Below are 20,340 nucleotides of genomic sequence, written 5' to 3'. Positions count from 1 at the left end.
CTCCTGTTATTAGGAGATAACCCAGTGCTGCATCTTTCAGCCCAGCACTGACCCTGACAAGTAATTCTAAGTGTACTTACCAGTAACTTGTATTTCCTTCCATAGGAATCCATTGTGTGGATTTCACCAGAAAAGTTTCAGTGTCCATTTTTGAAACGTACAAATATTCCTCTAAATTCAGCCGAACAACGAATTCCGATTAACTCACCTGTTATCAGGAGAGAACCAACTGCTACATCTTTCAGCCCAGTAATGACTCTGAAAAGTAATTCTAAGCATACTTACCAGTAACTTGTTTTTCCTTCCATAGGAATCCATTGTGTGGTTTTCACCAGAAAAGTTTCTAAGTGTCCAATTTTGAAAGGTACAAATATTCCTCTAAAATCAGCCGAACTACGAATTCCGATTTACTCACCTGTTATCAGGAGAGAACCCAGTGCTGCATCTTTTAGAACAGCACTGACTCTGAGAAGTAGTTCTAAGCGTACTTACCAGTAACTTATATTTCCTTCCATATGAATCCTTTGTGTGGTTTTCACCAGATAAGTGTCCAATTTTGAAACGTACAAATATTCCTCTAAAATCAGCCGAACTACTAATTCTGATTTACTCACCTGTGATCAGGAGAGAACCCACTTCTACATCTTTCACCCCAGTACTGACCCTGAAAAGTAATTCTAAGCGTACTTACCAGTAACTTGTTTTTCCTTCCATAGGAATCCATTGTGTGGTTTTCACCAGAAAAGTTTCTAAGTGTCCAATTTTGAAAGGTACAAATATTCCTCTAAAATCAGCCGAACTACGAATACCGATTTACTCACCTGTTATCAGGAGAGAACCCAGTGCTGCATCTTTTAGAACAGCACTGACTCTGAGAAGTAGTTCTAAGCGTACTTACCAGTAACTTATATTTCCTTCCATAGGAATCCTTTGTGTGGTTTTCACCAGATAAGTGTCCAATTTTGAAACGTAGAAATATTCCTCTAAAATCAGCCAAACTACTAATTCCGATTTACTCACCTGTGATCAGGAGAACCCAGTGCTGCATCTTTAATCCCAGCACTGACCCTGTAAAGTAATTCTAAGCGTACTTACCAGTAACTTGTATTTGCTTCCATAGGAATCCATTGTGTGGTTTTCACCAGAAAAGTTTCTTAGTGTCCAATTTTGATACGTACAAATATTCTTCTAAAATCAGCCGAACTACGAATTCCAAATTACTCACCTGTTATTAGGGGAGAACCCAGTGCTGCATCTTTTAGCCCAGCACTGACCCTGAAAAGTAATTCTAAGCGTACTTACCAGTAACTTGTATTTCCTTCCATAGGAATCCATTGTGTGGTTTTCACCAGAAAAGTTTCTGTGTCCATTTTTGAAACGTACAATTATTCCTCTAAAATCAGCCGAACTACGAATTCCGATTTACTCACCTGTTATCAGGAGAGAACCCAGTGCTGCATCTTTTAGTCCAGCACTGACCCTGAAAAGTAATTCTAAGCGTACTTTCCAGTAACTTGTATTTCCTTCCATAGGAATCCATTGTGTGGTTTTCACCAGAAAAGTTTCTAAGTGTCCATTTTTGAAACTTACAAATATTCCTCTAAAATCAGCCAAAGTACCAATTCCGATTTACTCACCTATTATCAGGAGAGAACCCAGTGCTGCATCTTTTAGACCAGCACTGACTCTGAGAAGTAATTCTAAGCGTACTTACCAGTAACTTGTATTTCCTTCCATTGGAATCCTTTTGTGTGGTTTTCACCAGATAAGTGTCCAATTTTGAAACGTACAAATATTCCTCTAAAATCAGCCGAACAACGAATTCCGATTTACTCACCTGTTATCAGGAGAGAACCCAGTGCTGCATCTTTTAGCCCAGCACTGACCCTGAAAAGTAATTCTAAGCGTACTTTCCAGTAACTTGTATTTCCTTCCATAGGAATCCATTGTGTGGTTTTCACCAGAAAAGTTTCTAAGTGTCCATTTTTGAAACATACAAATATTCCTCTAAAATCAGCCGAACTACGAATTCCGATTTACTCACCTGTTATCAGGAGAGAACCCAGTGCTGCATCTTTAATCCCAGCACTGACCCTGAAAAGTAATTCTAAGTGTACTTACCAGTAACTTGTATTTCATTCCATAGGAATCCATTGTGTGGTTTTGAGCAGAAAAGTTTCTAAGTGTCCATTTTTGAAACGTACAAATATTTCTCTAAAATGAGGTGAACTACGAATTCCGATTTACTCTCCTGTTATCAGGAGATAACCCAGTGCTGCATCTTTCAGCCCAGTACTGACCCTGACAAGTAATTCTAAGTGTACTTACCAGTAACTTGTATTTCCTTGCATCGGAATCCATTGTGTGGTTTTCACCAGAAAAGTTTCTTAGTGTCCAATTTTGATACATACAAATATTCCTCTAAAATCAGCCGAACTACGAATTCCGATTTACTAACCTGTTATCAGGAGAGAACCCAGTGCTGCATCTTTTCGTCCAGCACTGACCCTGAAAAGTAATTCTAAGCGTACTTACCAGTAACTTGTATTTCCTTCCATAGGAATCCATTGTGTGGTTTTCACCAGAAAAGTTTCTAAGTATCCATTTTTGAAACGTACAAATATTCCTCTAAAATCAGCCGAACTACGAATTCCGATTTACTCACCTGTTATCAGGAGAGAACCCAGTGCTTCATCTTTTAGCCCAGCACTGACCCTGAAAAGTAATTCTAAGCGTACTTACCAGTAACTTATATTTCCTTCCATAGGAATCCTTTGTGTGGTTTTCACCAGATAAGTGTCCAATTTTGAAACGTACAAATATTCCTCTAAAATCAGCCGAACTACTAATTCCGATTTACTCACCTGTGATCAGGAGAGAACCCACTGCTACATCTTTCACCCCAGTACTGACCCTGAAAAGTAATTCTAAGCGTACTTACCAGTAACTTGTTTTTCCTTCCATAGGAATCCATTGTGTGGTTTTCACCAGAAAAGTTTCTAAGTGTCCAATTTTGAAAGGTACAAATATTCCTCTAAAATCAGCCGAACTACGAATACCGATTTACTCACCTGTTATCAGGAGAGAACCCAGTGCTGCATCTTTTAGAACAGCACTGACTCTGAGAAGTAGTTCTAAGCATACTTACCAGTAACTTATTTTTCCTTCCATAGGAATCTTTTGTGTGGTTTTCACCAGATAAGTGTCCAATTTTGAAACGTAGAAATATTACTCTAAAATCAGCCAAACTACTAATTCCGATTTACTCACCGGTGATCAGGAGAGAACACAGTGCTGCATCTTTAATCCCAGCACTGACCCTGTAAAGTAATTCTAAGCGTACTTACCAGTAACTTGTATTTGCTTCCATAGGAATCCATTGTGTGGTTTTCACCAGAAAAGTTTCTTAGTGTCCAATTTTGATACGTACAAATATTCCTCTAAAATCAGCCGAACTACGAATTCCGATTTACTCACCTGTTATCAGGAGAGAACCCAGTGCTGCATCTTTTAGCCCAGCACTGACCCTGAAAAGTAATTCTAAGCGTACTTACCAGTAACTTGTATTTCCTTCCATAGGAATCCATTGTGTGGTTTTCACCAGAAAAGTTTCTGTGTCCATTTTTGAAACGTACAATTATTCCTCTAAAATCAGCCGAACTACGAATTCCGATTTACTCACCTGTTATCAGGAGAGAATCCAGTGCTGCATCTTTTAGTCCAGCACTGACCCGGAAAAGTAATTCTAAGCGTACTTTCCAGTAACTTGTATTTCCTTCCATAGGAATCCATTGTGTGGTTTTCACCAGAAAAGTTTCTAAGTGTCCATTTTTGAAACTTACAAATATTCCTCTAAAATCAGCCAAAGTACGAATTCCGATTTACTCACCTATTATCAGGAGAGAACCCAGTGCTGCATCTTTTAGACCAGCACTGACTCTGAGAAGTAATTCTAAGCGTACTTACCAGTAACTTGTATTTCCTTCCATTGGAATCCTTTTGTGTGGTTTTCACCAGATAAGTGTCCAATTTTGAAACGTACAAATATTCCTCTAAAATCAGCCGAACAACGAATTCCGATTTACTCACCTGTTATCAGGAGAGAACCCAGTGCTGCATCTTTTAGCCCAGCACTGACCCTGAAAAGTAATTCTAAGCGTACTTACCAGTAACTTGTATTTCCTTCCATTGGAATCCTTTTGTGTGGTTTTCACCAGATAAGTGTCCAATTTTGAAACGTACAAATATTCCTCTAAAATCAGCCGAACTACGAATTCCGATTTACTCACCTGTTATCAGGAGAGAACCCAGTGCTGCATCTTTCAGCCCAGCACTGACCCTGAAAAGTAATTTTAAGCGTACTTACCAGTAACTTGTATTTCTTTCCATAGAAATCCATTGTGTGGTTTTCACCAGAAAAGTTTCTAAGTGTCCATTTTTGAAACTTACAAATATTCCTCTAAAATCAGCCGAACTACGAATTCCGATTTACTCACCTGTTATCAGGAGAGATCCCAGTGCTGCATCTTTTAGACCAGCACTGACTCTGAAAAGTAATTCTAAGCGTACTTACCAGTAACTTATATTTCCTTTCATAGGAATCCATTGTGTGGTTTTCACCAGAACATTTTCTGTGTCCATTTTTGAAACGGACAAATATTCCTCTAAGATCAGCCGAACTACGAATTCCGATTTACTCACCTGTTATCAGGAGAGAACCCAGTGCTGCATCTTTTAGTCCAGCAGTGACCCTGAAAAGTAATTCTAAGCGTACTTTCCAGTAACTTGTATTTCCTTCCATAGGAATCCATTGTGTGGTTTTCACCAGAAAAGTTTCTAAGTGTCCATTTTTGAAACTTACAAATATTCCTCTAAAATCAGCCGAAGTACGAATTCTGATTTACTCACCTTTTATCAGGAGAGAACCCAGTGCTGCATGGTTTAGACCAGCACTGACTCTGAAAAGTAATTCTAAGCGTACTTACCAATAACTTGTATTTCCTTCGATAGGAATCCATTGTGTGGTTTTCACCAGAAAAGTTTCTAAGTGTTCATTTTTGAAACGTACAAATATGCCTCTAAAATCAGCCGAACAACGAATTCCGATTTACTCACCTGTTATCAGGAGAGAACCCGCTGCTACATCTTTCAGCCCAGTACAGACCCTGAAAAGTAATTCTAAGCGTACTTACCAGTAACTTGTTTTTCCTTCCATAGGAATCCATTGTGTGGTTTTCACCAGAAAAGTTTCTAAGTGTCCAATTTTGAAAGGTACAAATATTCCTCTAAAATCAGCCGAACAACGAATTCCGATTTACTCACCTGTTATCAGGAGAGAACCCGCTGCTACATCTTTCAGCCCAGTACAGACCCTGAAAAGTAATTCTAAGCGTACTTACCAGTAACTTGTTTTTCCTTCCATAGGAATCCATTGTGTGGTTTTCACCAGAAAAATTTCTAACTGTCCATTTTTGAAACGTACAAATATTCCTCTAAAATCAGCTGAAGTACGAATTCTGATTTACTCACCTTTTATCAGGAGAGAACCCGGTGCTGCATCTTTCAGACCAGCACTGACGCTGAAAAGTAAATCTAAGCGTACTTACCAGTACTTGTATTTCCTTCCATAGGAATCCATTGTGTGGTTTTCACCAGAAAAGTTTCCAAGTGTCCATTTTTGAAATGTACAAATATTCCTATAAAATCAGTCGAACTACAAATTCCGATTTACTCACTTGTTATCAGGAGAGAACCCAGTGCTGCATGGTTTAGACCAGCACTGAATCTGAAAAGTAATTCTAAGCGTACTTACCAATAACTTGTATTTCCTTCCATAGGAATCCATTGTGTGGTTTTCACCAGAAAAGTTTCTAAGTGTCCATTTTTGAAACATACAAATATTCCTTTAAAATCAGCCGAACAACGAATTCCGATTTACTCACCTGTTATCAGGAGAGAACCCACTGCTACATCTTTCAGCCCAGTACTGACCCTGAAAAGTAATTCTAAGCGTACTTACCAGTAACTTGTTTTTCCTTCCATAGGAATCCATTGTGTGGTTTTCACCAGAAAAGTTTCTAAGTGTCCAATTTTGAAAGGTACAAATATTTCTCTAAAATCAGCCAAACTACGAATTCCGATTTACTCACCTGTTATCAGGAGAGAACCCAGTGCTGCATCTTTTAGAACAGCACTGACTCTGAGAAGTAGTTCTAAGCGTACTTACCAGTAACTTATATTTCCTTCCATAGGAATCCTTTGTGTGTTTTTCACCAGATAAGTGTCCAATTTTGAAATGTACAAATATTCCTCTAAAATCAGCCGAACTACTAATTCCGATTTACTCACCTGTGATCAGGAGAGAACCCAGTGCTGCATCTTTAATCCCAGCACTGACCCTGAAAAGTAATTCTAAGCGTACTTACCAGTAACTTGTATTTCCTTCCATAGGAATCCATTGCGTGGTTTTCACCAGAAAAGTTTCTGTGTCCATTTTCGAAACGTACAAATATTCCTCTAAAATCAGCCGAACTACGAATTCCGATTTACTCACCTGTTATCAGGAGAGAACCCATTGCTGCATCTTTTAGTCCAGCACTGACCCTGAAAAGTAATTCTAAGCGTACTTTCCAGTAACTTGTATTTCCTTCCATAGGAATCCATTGTGTGGTTTTCACCAGAAAAGTTTCTAAGTGTCCATTTTTGAAACTTACAAATATTCCTCTAAAATCAGCCGAAGTACGAATTCTGATTTACTCACCTTTTATCAGGAGAGAACCCGGTGCTGCATCTTTTAGACCAGCACTGACGCTGAAAAGTAATTCTAAGCATACTTACCAGTAACTGGTATTTCCTTCCATAGGAATCCATTGTGTGGTTTTCACCAGAAAAGTTTCTAAGTGTCCATTTTTGAAATGTACAAATATTCCTATAAAATCAGCCGAACTACAAATTCCGATTTACTCATTCGTTATCAGGAGAGAACCCAGTGCTGCATGGTTTAGACCAGCACTGACTCTGAGAAGTAATTCTAAGCGTACTTACCAGTAACTTGTATTTCCTTCCATTGGAATCCTTTGTGTGGTTTTTACCAGAAAAGTGTCCAATTTTGAAACGTACAAATATTCCTCTAAAATCAGCCGAACTACAAATTCCGATTTACTCACCTGTTATCAGGAGAGAACCCAGTGCTGCATCTTTCAGCCCAGCACTGACCCTGAAAAGTAATTTTAAGCGTACTTACCAGTAACTTGTATTTCTTTCCATAGGAATCCATTGTGTGGTTTTCACCAGAAAAGTTTCTGTGTCCATTTTTGAAACGCACAAATATTTTTTTAATATCAGCCGAACTAAAAATTCCGATTTACTCACCTGTTATCAGGAGAGATCCCAGTGCTGCATGGTTTAGACCAGCACTGAATCTGAAAATTAATTCTAAGCGTACTTACCAGTAACTTGTATTTCCTTCGATAGGAATCCATTGTGTGGTTTTCACCAGAAAAGTTTCTAAGTGTCCATTTTTGAAACGTACAAATATTCCTCTAAAATCAGCCGAACAACGAATTCCGATTTACTCACCTGTTATCAGGAGAGAACCCAGTGCTGCATCTTTTAGAACAGCACTGACTCTGAGAAGTAGTTTTAAGCGTACCTACCAGTAACTTATATTTCCTTCCATAGGAATCCTTTGTGTGTTTTTCACCAGATAAGTGTCCAATTTTGAAACATACAAATATTCCTCTAAAATCAGCCGAACTACTAATTCCGATTTACTCACCTGTGATCAGGAGAGAACTCAGTGCTGCATCTTTAATCCCAGCACTGACCCTGAAAAGTAATTCTAAGCGTAATTACCAGTAACTTGTATTTCCTTCCATAGGAATTAATTGTGTGGTTTTCACCAGAAAAGTTTCTGTGTCCATTTTTGAAACATACAAATATTCCTCTAAAATCAGCTGAAGTACGAATTCTGATTTACTCACCTGTTATCAGGAGAGAACCCAGTGCTCCATCTTTAAGTCCAACACTGAACCTGAAAAGTAATTCTAAGTGTACTTACCAGTAACTTGTATTTCATTCCATAGGAATCCATTGTGTGGTTTTGAGCAGAAAAGTTTCTAAGTGTCCATTTTTGAAACGTACAAATATTTCTCTAAAATGAGCTGAACTACGAATTCCGATTTACTCTCCTGTTATTAGGAGATAACCCAGTGCTGCATCTTTCAGCCCAGCACTGACCCTGACAAGTAATTCTAAGTGTACTTACCAGTAACTTGTATTTCCTTGCATAGGAATCCATTGTGTGATTTTCACCAGAAAAGTTTCTATGTCCATTTTTGAAACTTACAAATATTCCTCTAAAATCTGCCGAAGTACGAATTCTGATTTACTCTCCTGTTATCAGGAGATAACCCACTGCTGCATCTTTCAGGCCAGTACTGACCCTGAAAAGTAATTCTAAGCGTACTTACCAGTAACTTGTATTTCGATGCATCGGAATCCATTGTGTGGTTTTCACCAGAAAAGTTTCTTAGTGTCCAATTTTGATACATACAAATATTCCTCTAAAATTAGCCGAACTAAGAATTCTGATTTACTCACCTGTTATCAGGAGATAACCCAGTGCTGCATCTTTTAGACCAGCACTGACCCTGAAAAGTAATTCTAAGCGTACTTACCAGTAACTTGTATTTCCTTCCATTGGAATCCTTTTGTGTGGTTTTCACCAGATAAGTGTCCAATTTTGAAACGTACAAATATTCCTCTAAAATCAGCCGAACTACGAATTCCGATTTACTCACCTGTTATCAGGAGAGAACCCAGTGCTGCATCTTTCAGCCCAGCACTGACCCTGAAAAGTAATTTTAAGCGTACTTACCAGTAACTTGTATTTCTTTCCATAGAAATCCATTGTGTGGTTTTCACCAGAAAAGTTTCTGTGTCCATTTTTGAAATGCACAAATATTCCTTTAATATCAGCCGAACTACAAATTCCGATTTACTCACCTGTTATCAGGAGAGATCCCAGTGCTGCATCTTTTAGACCAGCACTGACTCTGAAAAGTAATCCTAAGCGTACTTACCAGTAACTTATATTTCCTTCCATAGGAATCCATTGTGTGGTTTTCACCAGAACATTTTCTGTGTCCATTTTTGAAACGGACAAATATTCCTCTAAGATCAGCCGAACTACGAATTCCGATTTACTCACCTGTTATCAGGAGAGAACCCAGTGCTGCATCTTTTAGTCCAGCAGTGACCCTGAAAAGTAATTCTAAGCGTACTTTCCAGTAACTTGTATTTCCTTCCATAGGAATCCATTGTGTGGTTTTCACCAGAAAAGTTTCTAAGTGTCCATTTTTGAAACTTACAAATATTCCTCTAAAATCAGCCGAAGTACGAATTCTGATTTACTCACCTTTTATCAGGAGAGAACCCAGTGCTGCATGGTTTAGACCAGCACTGACTCTGAAAAGTAATTCTAAGCGTACTTACCAATAACTTGTATTTCCTTCGATAGGAATCCATTGTGTGGTTTTCACCAGAAAAGTTTCTAAGTGTTCATTTTTGAAACGTACAAATATGCCTCTAAAATCAGCCGAACAACGAATTCCGATTTACTCACCTGTTATCAGGAGAGAACCCGCTGCTACATCTTTCAGCCCAGTACAGACCCTGAAAAGTAATTCTAAGCGTACTTACCAGTAACTTGTTTTTCCTTCCATAGGAATCCATTGTGTGGTTTTCACCAGAAAAGTTTTTAAGTGTCCAATTTTGAAAGGTACAAATATTCCTCTAAAATCAGCCGAACAACGAATTCCGATTTACTCACCTGTTATCAGGAGAGAACCCGCTGCTACATCTTTCAGCCCAGTACAGACCCTGAAAAGTAATTCTAAGCGTACTTACCAGTAACTTGTTTTTCCTTCCATAGGAATCCATTGTGTGGTTTTCACCAGAAAAATTTCTAACTGTCCATTTTTGAAACGTACAAATATTCCTCTAAAATCAGCTGAAGTACGAATTCTGAATTACTCACCTTTTATCAGGAGAGAACCCGGTGCTGCATCTTTTAGACCAGCACTGACGCTGAAAAGTAAATCTAAGCGTACTTACCAGTACTTGTATTTCCTTCCATAGGAATCCATTGTGTGGTTTTCACCAGAAAAGTTTCCAAGTTTCCATTTTTGAAATGTACAAATATTCCTATAAAATCAGTCGAACTACAAATTCCGATTTACTCACTTGTTATCAGGAGAGAACCCAGTGCTGCATGGTTTAGACCAGCACTGAATCTGAAAAGTAATTCTAAGCGTACTTACCAATAACTTGTATTTCCTTCCATAGGAATCCATTGTGTGGTTTTCACCAGAAAAGTTTCTAAGTGTCCATTTTTGAAACATACAAATATTCCTTTAAAATCAGCCGAACAACGAATTCCGATTTACTCACCTGTTATCAGGAGAGAACCCACTGCTACATCTTTCAGCCCAGTACTGACCCTGAAAAGTAATTCTAAGCGTACTTACCAGTAACTTGTTTTTCCTTCCATAGGAATCCATTGTGTGGTTTTCACCAGAAAAGTTTCTAAGTGTCCAATTTTGAAAGGTACAAATATTTCTCTAAAATCAGCCAAACTACGAATTCCGATTTACTCACCTGTTATCAGGAGAGAACCCAGTGCTGCATCTTTTAGAACAGCACTGACTCTGAGAAGTAGTTCTAAGCGTACTTACCAGTAACTTATATTTCCTTCCATAGGAATCCTTTGTGTGTTTTTCACCAGATAAGTGTCCAATTTTGAAATGTACAAATATTCCTCTAAAATCAGCCGAACTACTAATTCCGATTTACTCACCTGTGATCAGGAGAGAACCCAGTGCTGCATCTTTAATCCCAGCACTGACCCTGAAAAGTAATTCTAAGCGTACTTACCAGTAACTTGTATTTCCTTCCATAGGAATCCATTGCGTGGTTTTCACCAGAAAAGTTTCTGTGTCCATTTTCGAAACGTACAAATATTCCTCTAAAATCAGCCGAACTACGAATTCCGATTTACTCACCTGTTATCAGGAGAGAACCCATTGCTGCATCTTTTAGTCCAGCACTGACCCTGAAAAGTAATTCTAAGCGTACTTTCCAGTAACTTGTATTTCCTTCCATAGGAATCCATTGTGTGGTTTTCACCAGAAAAGTTTCTAAGTGTCCATTTTTGAAACTTACAAATATTCCTCTAAAATCAGCCGAAGTACGAATTCTGATTTACTCACCTTTTATCAGGAGAGAACCCGGTGCTGCATCTTTTAGACCAGCACTGACGCTGAAAAGTAATTCTAAGCATACTTACCAGTAACTGGTATTTCCTTCCATAGGAATCCATTGTGTGGTTTTCACCAGAAAAGTTTCTAAGTGTCCATTTTTGAAATGTACAAATATTCCTATAAAATCAGCCGAACTACAAATTCCGATTTACTCATTCGTTATCAGGAGAGAACCCAGTGCTGCATGGTTTAGACCAGCACTGACTCTGAAAAGTAATTCTAAGCGTACTTACCAGTAACTTGTATTTCCTTCCATAGGAATCCATTGTGTGGTTTTCACCAGAAAAGTTTCTAAGTGTCCATTTTTGAAACGTACAAATATTCCTCTAAAATCAGCCAAACAACGAATTCCGATTTACTCACCTGTTAGGAGAGAACCCAGTGCTGCATCTTTTAGACCAGCACTGACTCTGAGAAGTAATTCTAAGCGTACTTACCAGTAACTTGTATTTCCTTCCATTGGAATCCTTTGTGTGGTTTTCACCAGAAAAGTGTCCAATTTTGAAACGTACAAATATTCCTCTAAAATCAGCCGAACTACAAATTCCGATTTACTCACCTGTTATCAGGAGAGAACCCAGTGCTGCATCTTTCAGCCCAGCACTGACCCTGAAAAGTAATTTTAAGCGTACTTACCAGTAACTTGTATTTCCTTCCATAGGAATCCATTGTGTGGTTTTCACCAGAAAAGTTTCTAAGTGTCCATTTTTGAAACATACAAATATTCCTCTAAAATCAGCCGAACTACGAATTCCGATTTACTCACCTGTTATCAGGAGAGATCCCAGTGCTGCATGGTTTAGACCAGCACTGAATCTGAAAATTAATTCTAAGCGTACTTACCAGTAACTTGTATTTCCTTCGATAGGAATCCATTGTGTGGTTTTCACCAGAAAAGTTTCTAAGTGTCCATTTTTGAAACGTACAAATATTCCTCTAAAATCAGCCGAACAACGAATTCCGATTTACTCACCTGTTATCAGGAGAGAACCCACTGCTACATCTTTCAGCCCAGTACTGACCCTTAAAAGTAATTCTAAGCGTACTTACCAGTAACTTGTTTTTCCTTCCATAGGAATCCATTGTGTGGTTTTCACCAGAAAAGTTTCTAAGTGTCCAATTTTGAAAGGTACAAATATTCCTCTAAAATCAGCCGAACTACGAATTCCGATTTACTCACCTGTTATCAGGAGAGAACCCAGTGCTGCATCTTTTAGAACAGCACTGACTCTGAGAAGTAGTTTTAAGCGTACCTACCAGTAACTTATATTTCCTTCCATAGGAATCCTTTGTGTGTTTTTCACCAGATAAGTGTCCAATTTTGAAACATACAAATATTCCTCTAAAATCAGCCGAACTACTAATTCCGATTTACTCACCTGTGATCAGGAGAGAACTCAGTGCTGCATCTTTAATCCCAGCACTGACCCTGAAAAGTAATTCTAAGCGTAATTACCAGTAACTTGTATTTCCTTCCATAGGAATTAATTGTGTGGTTTTCACCAGAAAAGTTTCTGTGTCCATTTTTGAAACATACAAATATTCCTCTAAAATCAGCTGAAGTACGAATTCTGATTTACTCACCTGTTATCAGGAGAGAACCCAGTGCTCCATCTTTAAGTCCAACACTGAACCTGAAAAGTAATTCTAAGTGTACTTACCAGTAACTTGTATTTCATTCCATAGGAATCCATTGTGTGGTTTTGAGCAGAAAAGTTTCTAAGTGTCCATTTTTGAAACGTACAAATATTTCTCTAAAATGAGCTGAACTACGAATTCCGATTTACTCTCCTGTTATTAGGAGATAACCCAGTGCTGCATCTTTCAGCCCAGCACTGACCCTGACAAGTAATTCTAAGTGTACTTACCAGTAACTTGTATTTCCTTCCATAGGAATCCATTGTGTGGATTTCACCAGAAAAGTTTCAGTGTCCATTTTGAAACGTACAAATATTCCTCTAAATTCAGCCGAACAACGAATTCCGATTAACTCACCTGTTATCAGGAGAGAACCAACTGCTACATCTTTCAGCCCAGTAATGACTCTGAAAAGTAATTCTAAGCGTACTTACCAGTAACTTGTTTTTCCTTCCATAGGAATCCATTGTGTGGTTTTCACCAGAAAAGTTTCTAAGTGTCCAATTTTGAAAGGTACAAATATTCCTCTAAAATCAGCCGAACTACGAATTCCGATTTACTCACCTGTTATCAGGAGAGAACCCAGTGCTGCATCTTTTAGAACAGCACTGACTCTGAGAAGTAGTTCTAAGTGTACTTACCAGTAACTTATATTTCCTTCCATAGGAATCCTTTGTGTGGTTTTCACCAGATAAGTGTCCAATTTTGAAACGTACAAATATTCCTCTAAAATCAGCCGAACTACTAATTCTGATTTACTCACCTGTGATCAGGAGAGAACCCACTTCTACATCTTTCACCCCAGTACTGACCCTGAAAAGTAATTCTAAGCGTACTTACCAGTAACTTGTTTTTCCTTCCATAGGAATCCATTGTGTGGTTTTCACCAGAAAAGTTTCTAAGTGTCCAATTTTGAAAGGTACAAATATTCCTCTAAAATCAGCCGAACTACGAATACCGATTTACTCACCTGTTATCAGGAGAGAACCCAGTGCTGCATCTTTTAGAACAGCACTGACTCTGAGAAGTAGTTCTAAGCGTACTTACCAGTAACTTATATTTCCTTCCATAGGAATCCTTTGTGTGGTTTTCACCAGATAAGTGTCCAATTTTGAAACGTAGAAATATTACTCTAAAATCAGCCAAACTACTAATTCCGATTTACTCACCGGTGATCAGGAGAGAACACAGTGCTGCATCTTTAATCCCAGCACTGACCCTGTAAAGTAATTCTAAGCGTACTTACCAGTAACTTGTATTTGCTTCCATAGGAATCCATTGTGTGGTTTTCACCAGAAAAGTTTCTTAGTGTCCAATTTTGATACGTACAAATATTCCTCTAAAATCAGCCGAACTACGAATTCCGATTTACTCACCTGTTATCAGGAGAGAACCCAGTGCTGCATCTTTTAGCCCAGCACTGACCCTGAAAAGTAATTCTAAGCGTACTTACCAGTAACTTGTATTTCCTTCCATAGGAATCCATTGTGTGGTTTTCACCAGAAAAGTTTCTGTGTCCATTTTTGAAACGTACAATTATTCCTCTAAAATCAGCCGAACTACGAATTCCGATTTACTCACCTGTTATCAGGAGAGAATCCAGTGCTGCATCTTTTAGTCCAGCACTGACCCGGAAAAGTAATTCTAAGCGTACTTTCCAGTAACTTGTATTTCCTTCCATAGGAATCCATTGTGTGGTTTTCACCAGAAAAGTTTCTAAGTGTCCATTTTTGAAACTTACAAATATTCCTCTAAAATCAGCCAAAGTACGAATTCCGATTTACTCACCTATTATCAGGAGAGAACCCAGTGCTGCATCTTTTAGACCAGCACTGACTCTGAGAAGTAATTCTAAGCGTACTTACCAGTAACTTGTATTTCCTTCCATTGGAATCCTTTTGTGTGGTTTTCACCAGATAAGTGTCCAATTTTGAAACGTACAAATATTCCTCTAAAATCAGCCGAACAACGAATTCCGATTTACTCACCTGTTATCAGGAGAGAACCCAGTGCTGCATCTTTTAGCCCAGCACTGACCCTGAAAAGTAATTCTAAGCGTACTTACCAGTAACTTGTATTTCCTTCCATTGGAATCCTTTTGTGTGGTTTTCACCAGATAAGTGTCCAATTTTGAAACGTACAAATATTCCTCTAAAATCAGCCGAACTACGAATTCCGATTTACTCACCTGTTATCAGGAGAGAACCCAGTGCTGCATCTTTCAGCCCAGCACTGACCCTGAAAAGTAATTTTAAGCGTACTTACCAGTAACTTGTATTTCTTTCAATAGAAATCCATTGTGTGGTTTTCACCAGAAAAGTTTCTGTGTCCATTTTTGAAACGCACAAATATTCCTTTAATATCAGCCGAACTACAAATTCCGATTTACTCACCTGTTATCAGGAGAGATCCCAGTGCTGCATCTTTTAGACCAGCACTGACTCTGAAAAGTAATTCTAAGCGTACTTACCAGTAACTTATATTTCCTTCCATAGGAATCCATTGTGTGGTTTTCACCAGAACATTTTCTGTGTCCATTTTTGAAACGGACAAATATTCCTCTAAGATCAGCCGAACTACGAATTCCGATTTACTCACCTGTTATCAGGAGAGAACCCAGTGCTGCATCTTTTAGTCCAGCAGTGACCCTGAAAAGTAATTCTAAGCGTACTTTCCAGTAACTTGTATTTCCTTCCATAGGAATCCATTGTGTGGTTTTCACCAGAAAAGTTTCTAAGTGTCCATTTTTGAAACTTACAAATATTCCTCTAAAATCAGCCGAAGTACGAATTCTGATTTACTCACCTTTTATCAGGAGAGAACCCAGTGCTGCATGGTTTAGACCAGCACTGACTCTGAAAAGTAATTCTAAGCGTACTTACCAATAACTTGTATTTCCTTCGATAGGAATCCATTGTGTGGTTTTCACCAGAAAAGTTTCTAAGTGTTCATTTTTGAAACGTACAAATATGCCTCTAAAATCAGCCGAACAACGAATTCCGATTTACTCACCTGTTATCAGGAGAGAACCCGCTGCTACATCTTTCAGCCCAGTACAGACCCTGAAAAGTAATTCTAAGCGTACTTACCAGTAACTTGTTTTTCCTTCCATAGGAATCCATTGTGTGGTTTTCACCAGAAAAGTTTCTAAGTGTCCAATTTTGAAAGGTACAAATATTCCTCTAAAATCAGCCGAACAACGAATTCCGATTTACTCACCTTTTATCAGGAGAGAACCCGCTGCTACATCTTTCAGCCCAGTACAGACCCTGAAAAGTAATTCTAAGCGTACTTACCAGTAACTTGTTTTTCCTTCCATAGGAATCCATTGTGTGGTTTTCACCAGAAAAATTTCTAACTGTCCATTTTTGAAACGTACAAATATTCCTCTAAAATCAGCTGAAGTACGAATTCTGATTTACTCACCTTTTATCAGGAGAGAACCCGGTGCTGCATCTTTTAGACCAGCACTGACGCTGAAAAGTAAATCTAAGCGTACTTACCAGTACTTGTATTTCCTTCCATAGGAATCCATTGTGTGGTTTTCACCAGAAAAGTTTCCAAGTGTCCATTTTTGAAATGTACAAATATTCCTATAAAATCAGTCGAACTACAAATTCCGATTTACTCACTTGTTATCAGGAGAGAACCCAGTGCTGCATGGTTTAGACCAGCACTGAATCTGAAAAGTAATTCTAAGCGTACTTACCAATAACTTGTATTTCCTTCCATAGGAATCCATTGTGTGGTTTTCACCAGAAAAGTTTCTAAGTGTCCATTTTTGAAACATACAAATATTCCTTTAAAATCAGCCGAACAACGAATTCCGATTTACTCACCTGTTATCAGGAGAGAACCCACTGCTACATCTTTCAGCCCAGTACTGACCCTGAAAAGTAATTCTAAGCGTACTTACCAGTAACTTGTTTTTCCTTCCATAGGAATCCATTGTGTGGTTTTCACCAGAAAAGTTTCTAAGTGTCCAATTTTGAAAGGTACAAATATTTCTCTAAAATCAGCCAAACTACGAATTCCGATTTACTCACCTGTTATCAGGAGAGAACCCAGTGCTGCATCTTTTAGAACAGCACTGACTCTGAGAAGTAGTTCTAAGCGTACTTACCAGTAACTTATATTTCCTTCCATAGGAATCCTTTGTGTGTTTTTCACCAGATAAGTGTCCAATTTTGAAATGTACAAATATTCCTCTAAAATCAGCCGAACTACTAATTCCGATTTACTCACCTGTGATCAGGAGAGAACCCAGTGCTGCATCTTTAATCCCAGCACTGACCCTGAAAAGTAATTCTAAGCGTACTTACCAGTAACTTGTATTTCCTTCCATAGGAATCCATTGCGTGGTTTTCACCAGAAAAGTTTCTGTGTCCATTTTCGAAACGTACAAATATTCCTCTAAAATCAGCCGAACTACGAATTCCGATTTACTCACCTGTTATCAGGAGAGAACCCATTGCTGCATCTTTTAGTCCAGCACTGACCCTGAAAAGTAATTCTAAGCGTACTTTCCAGTAACTTGTATTTCCTTCCATAGGAATCCATTGTGTGGTTTTCACCAGAAAAGTTTCTAAGTGTCCATTTTTGAAACTTACAAATATTCCTCTAAAATCAGCCGAAGTACGAATTCTGATTTACTCACCTTTTATCAGGAGAGAACCCGGTGCTGCATCTTTTAGACCAGCACTGACGCTGAAAAGTAATTCTAAGCATACTTACCAGTAACTGGTATTTCCTTCCATAGGAATCCATTGTGTGGTTTTCACCAGAAAAGTTTCTAAGTGTCCATTTTTGAAATGTACAAATATTCCTATAAAATCAGCCGAACTACAAATTCCGATTTACTCATTCGTTATCAGGAGAGAACCCAGTGCTGCATGGTTTAGACCAGCACTGACTCTGAAAAGTAATTCTAAGCGTACTTACCAGTAACTTGTATTTCCTTCCATAGGAATCCATTGTGTGGTTTTCACCAGAAAAGTTTCTAAGTGTCCATTTTTGAAATGTACAAATATTCCTATAAAATCAGCCGAACTACAAATTCCGATTTACTCATTCGTTATCAGGAGAGAACCCAGTGCTGCATGGTTTAGACCAGCACTGACTCTGAAAAGTAATTCTAAGCGTACTTACCAGTAACTTGTATTTCCTTCCATAGGAATCCATTGTGTGGTTTTCACCAGAAAAGTTTCTAAGTGTCCATTTTTGAAACGTACAAATATTCCTCTAAAATCAGCCAAACAACGAATTCCGATTTACTCACCTGTTAGGAGAGAACCCAGTGCTGCATCTTTTAGACCAGCACTGACTCTGAGAAGTAATTCTAAGCGTACTTACCAGTAACTTGTATTTCCTTCCATTGGAATCCTTTGTGTGGTTTTCACCAGAAAAGTGTCCAATTTTGAAACGTACAAATATTCCTCTAAAATCAGCCGAACTACAAATTCCGATTTACTCACCTGTTATCAGGAGAGAACCCAGTGCTGCATCTTTCAGCCCAGCACTGACCCTGAAAAGTAATTTTAAGCGTACTTACCAGTAACTTGTATTTCTTTCCATAGGAATCCATTGTGTGGTTTTCACCAGAAAAGTTTCTGTGTCCATTTTTGAAACGCACAAATATTTTTTTAATATCAGCCGAACTAAAAATTCCGATTTACTCACCTGTTATCAGGAGAGATCCCAGTGCTGCATGGTTTAGACCAGCACTGAATCTGAAAATTAATTCTAAGCGTACTTACCAGTAACTTGTATTTCCTTCGATAGGAATCCATTGTGTGGTTTTCACCAGAAAAGTTTCTAAGTGTCCATTTTTGAAACGTACAAATATTCCTCTAAAATCAGCCGAACAACGAATTCCGATTTACTCACCTGTTATCAGGAGAGAACCCAGTGCTGCATCTTTTAGAACAGCACTGACTCTGAGAAGTAGTTTTAAGCGTACCTACCAGTAACTTATATTTCCTTCCATAGGAATCCTTTGTGTGTTTTTCACCAGATAAGTGTCCAATTTTGAAACATACAAATATTCCTCTAAAATCAGCCGAACTACTAATTCCGATTTACTCACCTGTGATCAGGAGAGAACTCAGTGCTGCATCTTTAATCCCAGCACTGACCCTGAAAAGTAATTCTAAGCGTAATTACCAGTAACTTGTATTTCCTTCCATAGGAATTAATTGTGTGGTTTTCACCAGAAAAGTTTCTGTGTCCATTTTTGAAACATACAAATATTCCTCTAAAATCAGCTGAAGTACGAATTCTGATTTACTCACCTGTTATCAGGAGAGAACCCAGTGCTCCATCTTTAAGTCCAACACTGAACCTGAAAAGTAATTCTAAGTGTACTTACCAGTAACTTGTATTTCATTCCATAGGAATCCATTGTGTGGTTTTGAGCAGAAAAGTTTCTAAGTGTCCATTTTTGAAACGTACAAATATTTCTCTAAAATGAGCTGAACTACGAATTCCGATTTACTCTCCTGTTATTAGGAGATAACCCAGTGCTGCATCTTTCAGCCCAGCACTGACCCTGACAAGTAATTCTAAGTGTACTTACCAGTAACTTGTATTTCCTTGCATAGGAATCCATTGTGTGATTTTCACCAGAAAAGTTTCTATGTCCATTTTTGAAACTTACAAATATTCCTCTAAAATCTGCCGAAGTACGAATTCTGATTTACTCTCCTGTTATCAGGAGATAACCCACTGCTGCATCTTTCAGGCCAGTACTGACCCTGAAAAGTAATTCTAAGCGTACTTACCAGTAACTTGTATTTCGATGCATCGGAATCCATTGTGTGGTTTTCACCAGAAAAGTTTCTTAGTGTCCAATTTTGATACATACAAATATTCCTCTAAAATTAGCCGAACTAAGAATTCTGATTTACTCACCTGTTATCAGGAGATAACCCAGTGCTGCATCTTTTAGACCAGCACTGACCCTGAAAAGTAATTCTAAGCGTACTTACCAGTAACTTGTATTTCCTTCCATTGGAATCCTTTTGTGTGGTTTTCACCAGATAAGTGTCCAATTTTGAAACGTACAAATATTCCTCTAAAATCAGCCGAACTACGAATTCCGATTTACTCACCTGTTATCAGGAGAGAACCCAGTGCTGCATCTTTCAGCCCAGCACTGACCCTGAAAAGTAATTTTAAGCGTACTTACCAGTAACTTGTATTTCTTTCCATAGAAATCCATTGTATGGTTTTCACCAGAAAAGTTTCTGTGTCCATTTTTGAAATGCACAAATATTCCTTTAATATCAGCCGAACTACAAATTCCGATTTACTCACCTGTTATCAGGAGAGATCCCAGTGCTGCATCTTTTAGACCAGCACTGACTCTGAAAAGTAATCCTAA

This window comes from Triturus cristatus, chromosome 1_1 (assembly GCF_964204655.1).
Source record: "Triturus cristatus chromosome 1_1, aTriCri1.1, whole genome shotgun sequence".
Lineage (NCBI taxonomy): Eukaryota > Metazoa > Chordata > Amphibia > Caudata > Salamandridae > Triturus > Triturus cristatus.
The sequence above is the reverse complement of the archived record's forward strand: the minus strand, read 5'-3'. Positions refer to the sequence as shown.